The following is a 9,788-nucleotide window of genomic DNA, read 5'->3' on the forward strand; positions in this document are numbered from 1 at the left end:
TGACACCTTAATTTATATTTCTTGATCATATCATGTAGATACTTATTTCTCCTAATTCTTTGTATCTATGAATATTTATTAACAGATGGGCGTTGATACATCACTGTCCATATATAATACTTTAAGTTCACAGCCAATACCATTCATTTGGTATAAAGATTAAAAATTTATGTCAAAAGCACATCGTTTCTTATCTGAGATTCTGTTCCTGTGGTGGTGTGTGATTGGGAACCAAAAAGATAGACTAAAGCTGCTTTTTTCACACTGTTTCAGGGCATCTTCGCGCACATGTATTCGTGTATGTACGTATGTATCTGTGTACTCTTCCCTGTCTTACACCCACAAGGACACAAAGGAATATTAAAATCAGGAACAGTATTTTTCAGTAAAGAAGCTGTGGTTACATGGGAATGAACCTAAAACAGTATCTACCACCGGTTCTCAATTTCAGCTATTAGCCAAAGTGAGAACTGGATCAACATTTTGGGTTGAACTTGCAAAGGGAATAAAGGTATGATGACAGGTTCCCATCAAAAGGAATGATGAACAAAGATTTAAGAAGACCCTCTTGCTCCATTTGACAGAGAGAAAAAGTTAACGGAAGCTGAAAGGTATACCTCATAGGCTCATAAAATCAAGCTCATCACTAAATTACATTACCATGACAGGATCAAAGAAAAAAAAAAGAGTTAAAAAAATGAAAGACTCTCTTATTTCCACTTTAAACAACAGTAGCATGATTGAATTAGTTGCACAATCATGCTAGATTTCTATTAGATCCCAAATTACATGGTTACAAATTACAATGAGAGAATTGTAGATAAAAATCAATATATAATTTTTTATTTGGAATATAAGGAACAAGTGATGTGCTAGCAGTCCTGTAACACAATAGAGCTTCTTCAACTACTGAATCTTCTAACCTTGTGTTCTACCCTTCAACACTTCTTGTACTTCTCCATCAAGCAAAAGAATCACAGGGAAACAAAGTTTCTACACAGGCCTGTGTCTCTTGTGGCCTGCCTTCCCATCTGATTTCACACCACCACTGGAATCCCCCTCTGAAGTAACTTCCATGGATTTGGTAAAGGAACTTGAAAGATCAGCATATAGGTCATACACTCTTCTGATATTGTTGTTGAGCTCCCTAATGAGACCTACATTCCTGGTGAGGTTATCAGGGACCTTGGACTCGTGGTTCTGGTTTATCTCATTGATGAGTAGCCTGTTCTGATCAAAGATGCTCTGAACTTGAACAAAGCTCTTGTGAAATGTCTGCATGATGTTGGCATCAATCTGAGCACCATTGCCAAGGCCAGAGAATGTGTCACCCTCCATTCCTCTCTTTGAATCGCAAGAAGTAAATTCAGGTCAGAACCAGGCCTGCATTATGTGCAAACTGAGATGAGAAGATATAACAAAGGGTGAGAAAGTCCTATTAGTATACATAAAAATAATACACCATAGTCATTTTTTAATGAATTTATCCATACTAATAATCATATCCCCTATCTGCAACGGCCTGCACTAACCACAACAGAAAGACAAACATGACTAATTTTGGAATTGTTTATGGCATTTGGGCAGATGAGACAACAAGCAGTGTAGGAGAAATCATGACCTCCATGAGTTCCTTTTCCAGAGGAATCAGACTATTAGCATATTGTTACTGTTATTATAGGTTCCAATAATCAGTTTTATTCTTATTTTTTTGAGTTGGGAAAAAGCAGATCCCATTTCCATAAAAGGGAACTTTTTTATATTGTACTCAGGAAACAGCTACCCAAAGCTCAAAGACCCAAAAACAAAAACTAAAAAAAATCAGTCAATGATGCATTGTAGATGATAATATGAGGCTATGAAGGTACTGCTACACAGACAACATCATTAACCTTTTCTAAACAAAATTACGAAAAACAAAAACAAAAGAAGCAACCGTCCAAGATGCCAAAGATAATTGACCAAATTCGGCCAACTCGCACATACATTGAATAAAACCAAACCAAATCAAACCAAACCAAAACCCCGTTTAACAATCTCCAATTGACGTCAAAACTTAAATTTAAATGTTCCATCCGTACTGGGATAACCTGCAGCAGTATAACATCTGGTCACAGAAATCGAAGGACAACAAATTTAAAAAAAACAAAAAAACAAAAACCGAGTTTAATGATTCCAAGCTCAAACGCATCTCCAACCTTCGACGAGAAAGAAGAAAAACAACAGCGAAACATGAAAAACACGAAGCTCGTAAAATCAATGCGCGACCCAAAAGCGAGCGGAGAGCAAAATTCACCTTTTTTTTGTTGCAATATAGTAAAAGTTCTACCAGTCAAATTATTGCGTAGTTTATTAAGAGTAATGTTAGCGACAACATTATCATTCTAAAATCTTACCTTGGTAAACCGAAACATATTTTTTTCTTTTGGGTGAGATTGAAAGAAGAAAACGAGGTAGACCCAGAGAGAGAGAGTGATAAAGATCGAAGCTTGAATGGAATCTCTGGAGCGAAGGCTGTCGTATGAATTCTTCTCTCTGAGAAGTGAAGAGAGAGAAAGAGAGGAAGAGAGAGGAGAGAGAGAGAATACGTAAGATTTGACAGGGACGCTCACGCTTGGACCCTGCTGTGTCTTAACATTTAGCAGTATTCTGTACAATCTATAATATTGATGATGATATGATGCATATTCAATATTCAATATCCACATGTTATTCCCATTTTATTTATTCTTCTTTATTTGGATACACTTACGTCATCTACATTATTATTTTTCCTTTCTCAATTCCAAAACTACTTCTATAAATATCTTAATCCAAACTTAATGCAACACATGATTCTCTATTTATTAATTTAGACTAAATATGAATATAAAATTATATACAATTTAAGGGTTTAATTCAGTCGGGTAGAATTATTTTTCTATAATCAATACTATCATTTAAAAAAGAAAAACACAACACATGTCCACGATGACTTATTACATGTATCACACAAAGTTAATAATTACTTTAAATGCACGATAAACATGAATAATAGATAATGAAATATTAAAAATGGAAAATGAAGGAAAGGGGAAGAGCATAATAAAGAAAAAAAGGAAGTGTAGACTAGTTGAACTAATGGGCTATGATACCTAATTAGATAAATGATTATGTTTAATCAATAGCAACAATAAACAATGATATAGAATGAGCACAAATGATAAGAAATAATCAATGTTTGCTATCAAAGAACCTAGTTTAAGGTTTGAGCTAGGGTTATATATATATATATATATATATATATATATATATATATATATATATATATATATATATATATATATATATATATATATATATATATATATATATATATATATATATATATATATATATATATAGAGAGAGAGAGAGAGAGAGAGAGAGAGAGAGAGAGAGAGAATATAAAAATAATTATTATTAATTTTGGAAATGATGAATATGATACTAAACATAACTATAATCTTTAATTGAAATAAATACAAACTAAACTCATAATTGATTGAAATATAGTTAAACTGAGTTGGATTTTAAATTGGGTTGGATTGATCAAATTTATAGTCTGGCCAATATTTTAATACATAGGTATAGAAGTTTATTTTATATATGTTATAATATACTGTGATATTACATAAGGAACATTAAAATTATAGTAATATAAAATATCTAACAAATTTTATCAATTTAATATTAAGTAAAAATAACATTTAATAGTAGAATGTAATTATAACATAATATAAAATATCAAACTTTTCTTTTAATTTTTTTATGGTACTAGCTTCACATGTTCCCAAAAAAAAAGAATTTTTTAAAAATAATATATACAAAATATTTTATTCTAAAAACCTTTACAGAATTTAAATGTTTGACGAGGTTAGTTAACCTAAACAATAATAAAAAACAATACCACGAGCCACTTTACCATACAGATTTTGATAAACAATTAGTGGTAATTATAGCTTAATAGTGCAAACACATGTCCACTTTATTTTTATTCTTGTAAAAATTTACTAAACTACAAAATAATTTGTACAATTTTTATTGTTAATTCTTTTTATTGTAAATAATTATTTAAATTTGAAGAAATAATTATTAAAACAATTAAATTTAAATTAACATTTAAAGGATAAAATGAAAATATAACTATTTTACTTTCATGTTAAATACGTTTTTAATATCTAAATCTTTGAAAAAAAAAATTAAAATTTGTCCAACATTTTTGTCTTAAATTTTAAAAATAAATAAATATAATTTTTTTAATTCAACTTTTTTATGTATTAAATATGTTTTAGATTGACATTTAAATTAAAAAAAATCAAATAATGTAAATAACTCAAACATTAAAAAAATATAGTTTAACATGTAAAAATAAACTTTCAGCCAAAAAAATTTGAAATAATATTTGTATATAACAATAAATTAGAAGTTATATTTTGACTTGTTCTAAGCAGTAGTTTTAGTAGACAACATAATAATGACTTTTCGTGTTTCAGCTAAATTATTCTATGTATTTGGTTTACATCTTATCAAACAAATGAAGATATTTACAGAAGAGTATTATTCTTTTATAGAACTAATTTGGTATTTTAATCTTTTAAACTGAGAGATAAAATGCTTGTTGAAGAATTAAATGTATCATTAAATACTTTTCATCAATTAGTCACTCTAATATATATATATTGTTTATAAGCATCCCTTTAAGGAGTCAGCAAGTAGGACTTTGTGTTGACATTCTTTTAGAGTTTTTATGGATAATTCCAATAATTTAACACGTTATTGGCTTCATAAATATCCTTGCATAGAAGATTGAATAGCCAATAAAAATATTTGACAAGAACATTGTATATAACAATCTTATAATCAACATTTAAATAATGACATTCTATTTTGTTTTTTATTTTTTATATAATAACAAATGTATAATAATAGTATCTCTATCTTGAGTGTTTAAAAAAAATGCAATAAACATGTAACTCTTTTATACAAGAACATCTCTATATTGTTCATATATTGTGTTTGTGCTTGATTACAGGGTGATGAAATTATTCTTGTGATAAGATTTTGTAGGGTTGAAGATATTGTTTTTTATATGTTTTCTTTATTATTTTTCCGAGTGTAGTAAAAGCTTGAAAGTTGTGACTTGGTAACAATGATTGAGTAATTAGATATAACTCTTTTCTTATAGAGAGTTAGTATAAACCGTGTTTCTCTCTTTTCTCATATTTCATTTAATATGTTATAAATCATATATTTTTCACAATTTTATCTTATCACAATCCTTGTAAATTCTGGTTTAAAACCTTATTTAATGTGATTTAGTGAAAATTGATCGTCATTTTTTAGAGTTCATAGGAGTCTAATTCACAGATATTTTAATGAAGACCAATCTAACAATATATTTTGGGATTAAATATGTTTTTAGTCCCTCAACTATTAAGTTATTTTGTTTTTCGTCCATCTTTCAAATTTTATACACTTTGATCCCTCTCCTTTAAGGAAACCATAATTTTTGGTTCTCCAAAACAAACGACGTTAAAAATCAGGTGAGGTGGCTAACAGTGAAATGTCATGTCATTTTCTTTTCTAACACCGAGGTAATCTGTCCCCCACCGTTCGGTCACCATCATCATTCAGTCACCATCATCATTCAGTCACCATCACCGTTCGGTCATCATCACCATTCAGTCGTCATAACCGTTCGGTCATTATCAATACCGTTCGATCACCATCATCATTTCGTCATCATAACCGTTCGGCCATTAACAATATCGTTCAGTCATTACCGTACGATGAGGGACAAATTGACTTAGTGTCAGAAAAAAAAAATAATAATGTGGCAATCCGTTAGTCAACTTAGCCTAATTCTAACGACATTAGTTTTGGAGGACAAAACATTATAGTTTCCTTAAGGACAAGGATCAAAGTGTACAAAGTTTGAAAGAGAGACGAAAAACAAAATCGCTTGATAGTTGAAGAACTAAAAACATATTTAACCCTATAGGTAGTTAAAAAATTCATTTTAAAATGATCATAACTCAAATTCAACCTTCTTACTTGGACTAAATATCCACAAGACCAGTATAATGAGCTAACTACTTTTATTGATTTAAAATGAAAACTTTAATAATTCCTAAAATCATCTTCTTTAACTTATTGTGAAGCCTAATCCTTTTTATTCTTTTTTTTCATTATTTTGAGTCTTCTCTCCTGTTCACTGTTTTATTCTTTCTCATGGTCATTAATCTTTGTTTTTTCCATCATATTCTCACCTCCATATACATAAATTCAACGAAAATGCATAAAACAAATTGAACGGAAAAGAAATAAAAGTCACTCATACTTCACTCGACATTGAGCAATAGTGGCAACTAAAGTTTGAAAACATTGAGTGGAGATGTTAAAAAACAAAGAAAGAATAAGGAAGGAGGAAGGAGTGGCAGAGGAGGGAGGAAAGAAACTTTTGTAGAGACAAAAATATAAAATTTCAAAAAAAATAACCTTAAGCAAATGTTTTTGGGTTTGATTTTAAAAATAACTTAAGTTTAAACCTCTGTCTAAAAATTAAATAAAAAATATTAATAACATTTTTTAAATTAATAAAAACTTTTAAACACCGATTCTATGTGTATATACTTCAATTTTGAATAGAATCAAAGCCTGAATATTTTTAATAATTTAAAAAATGTAATGACTTTAGTTTTTTTTAAAACCAAAACATGTCAAATTACATTAAATAGTTGACGATAAATAACAATCATATCACTCAATTATTAAAAAAATTAAATGATATGAACTCAATTGAAAAATATCAAAATTTTGAATATTCATTAAATAAAACAAAACTTAATAAAAACTCGATTAAAAATAATTAAATTTATCAACAACTTAAAACTTAATTTTCTTCTTATTTCTCTAAACAATTTTAATTATTTCGTTAAGAAATGCATATATTTTCATTAATGCTATTTAGCATGCAAACTCAATCCATCACACCCCTAACCTTATTAATTAACAATATTCAATATTTAATTAGATTTTTTAAATTTTTTATTAATTAAATAATGACATAATTAAGATTTAAGATAATGATAAATTTGATTATTTTAAATTAATTTTCTATTGTTCTTTTTGTCAATTGAATATTCAAAATTGTGATACTTTTTAATTGATTTTATATCACTTATTTTTTTATTAACTAAGTTACGTGATTATTATTTTCTCATGTAATTTTTCTGGTTTATTTTTACGTGTGATAAGAAGTATATAGTTATATAATTAATATAAAATTGATATTTTGATTAATATAAACAATAAGTAACTTTTATTATCATCATCTTCAACACATTTTTAATGAAAATAATAAAAAATATTTGTCTTTTTATATTAATTATATAATATCATATTATTATAATATCATATTATATTAATCACAAAATTTCATATTTTTTAAAATATAGATACAAATAAGTAAGATAACATGATAATATAACTGTTACTCAATTAATTGAAAAATTAAATAATTAATACTCAATTGAAAAATATAAAAAATTTGAATTTATAAAAACTAAACTAAAAAATCTAAATTCATGGAATATTTAAAACTTAATTAAGCATTATTTAATAATTTATACATAATGAAATAAAAACTTCAAACCGTCCCCTATTAATTGTTCTAGGTTGTTTTTGACCATGAATCATCTACTATTTAGGAGGCTAAGCTAATGAATTACCTATGCATATCAATTCCATGGAAAGGGTCAAATATCATGTAATATTATTATTCATGCATCTTATTCGTTATTCAATTCCTAAATAATTTCACTTTATATATATTAATTTTTAAAGTGAAATTATTTAGGAATTGAATATATTACATGTGTGGTCTACTCAGAACTATTAATAAAATAAGATAAAATATTGATTTTTAAATAATATTTAACAATTTCTTATTAATTAAAAACTTGAGATTTTAAAAGTTTTGAAGTTTAAAATAAATATCATATATATATATATATATATATATATATCAAATCGTTTGAAAGTTAAAAAAAAAAAGTGTCATGTCTTTTTGCTGAAATATTAATTAAAAGTTTTCTAATGTGAAAAACTAATAATTAGCCAAACTACCATATATAGAAATGTATAAATCAATCACAGAAAATGAATTTAATCTCACAGGTTTCAGATTTTTTAAATTGGTAAATGCCTAATTAAATCTCTGGGAAGTTGTGAATTCAAATTTGGAATAAAACAAAAATCTTATTAAGCAATGCGTAAAAAAGTTTAAATTAGTTGTTGAACAATTTAATTTAATAACAAAATAATAACTTCTGTAGTATTGAATTGGCCTTTCAAAATAAAATTTAATAATAAAACGATTCTTCAAAATTTAATGGCAAGATAAAATTGTTGTGCTTTTTATATATTATATTAATTTTTGGAAGAATATAAATTATTAATACTGTGTTACTCATTTTTTTGAATTAGTTGATTATTTATCCATTCGCTTATATTAAAATTTGTCGGTTTAGTTTATTTTGAAGTCCAGAAAATGGTTAAGTAAATATATTTTCATTAATAGTTCTGAGTAGACAACACAAAAATCATATATTTATATTAAGTAAAAGTCCACACAAACACAAGATCTAAAATATAAAATTATTTATGGTTTAACGATGCAATAAGTAGGGGTAGGTAAACGATTATATCTCATTAAAATTTAGTTTATGAATCCGGCATATTAAATGGGTTTGATAAATTTGGTGTGTCAAATAAATGATTTTGTTTAAATTCATATCTAGTGAATAGATAAAAAAATTCGCTTTGTCGTCAAATAAAAATATGAAAACAGATTTTTTTTCAATCGATGAAATTTACTAAACTGAAGAAAATGTGTTTTCTATATAATTTGTTTATGAAATTTTACCAAACTAAGTATATAACTTTTCATTCGGTTAAAATATATTAAGATTTGCAATATAAAAATTCAATGAGTCACAATTTAAAAAAAGTAAATTTTGTCGTTACTAAATATTATAGTCAAATTTTATAAAAGAGTAAATGTTTTAAAATATATTTTAAATTGTTTTTTTTTTCGATGTAGAAAATATTGAAAATTAAAAATTGAGTGAAACGTAGAAAAGTTAATGATTATATATTTTGAGAATCTAGACCATTGTGTATTAAGTCTAATTTAAGTCTAGCCATTCTCACAGCATCTTCTGAATATTTCCTTTTATTTTTTGTATTTAGGTTGGAAAAGGACAAATTATTAATAGGTTGAAAATATTTTGAATTCTATATAATTTAAAAATGTATATTAAATTTATAAATTTCAATTGTGTAATTTAAAATTTAAAAACATATTTTAGATTGTATTATTCAGAATCTGAAATATATTTTAAAACTAAACAAATTAAAATTATCCGTTTCAAAAATATATTTTAGATTGTATAATTAATTCATAATATATTTTTGAATTTCATAATTTAAAAATATATTTTGAATTATATAATTTAAATTATATTTTTTAAATCATATAATTTAAAATTTTATTTTAGATTGTATAACTTGAAATACATTTTTTAAATGAGACGTATGTTTAAGTACGTTTAGACTGAAATATAATTTTAAATACGTTTCTTATTAAGTCGTTGTCATGGGCCACAGTTGTACAAGCCCATATGTTCAATATGTCCTTGCGGCCCTTTACACATTTGAGGTACTTATCAATGCTTTTTCTCAATGAAAATTGAAAAACATTCATC

General features: G+C 26.2%; 1 pseudogene across 3 annotated transcripts; it reads right to left on the reverse strand.

Annotated features, from left to right (window-relative positions):
- Positions 1-689: 689 nt before the first annotated feature.
- LOC124819847 (protein ELF4-LIKE 3 pseudogene) lies at positions 690-2,639 on the reverse strand (annotated as a pseudogene). 3 transcript variants are annotated; one of them, XR_015784145.1, is made up of 2 exons: positions 2,397-2,639; positions 690-1,383 (listed from the first exon to the last, which is right to left on the reverse strand). The product of XR_015784145.1 is annotated as a protein ELF4-LIKE 3 pseudogene, transcript variant X1 (transcript). The 3 variants fall into 3 exon arrangements; XR_015784147.1 differs by lacking the exon at positions 2,397-2,639 and adding an exon at positions 2,297-2,396; XR_015784146.1 differs by lacking the exon at positions 2,397-2,639 and adding an exon at positions 2,199-2,338.
- Positions 2,640-9,788: the final 7,149 nt, after the last annotated feature.

The sequence above is a fragment of the Vigna umbellata genome, chromosome 2, assembly GCF_029865625.1.
Source record: "Vigna umbellata cultivar VRB3 chromosome 2, Vumbellata_1.0, whole genome shotgun sequence".
Classification (NCBI taxonomy): domain Eukaryota; kingdom Viridiplantae; phylum Streptophyta; class Magnoliopsida; order Fabales; family Fabaceae; genus Vigna; species Vigna umbellata.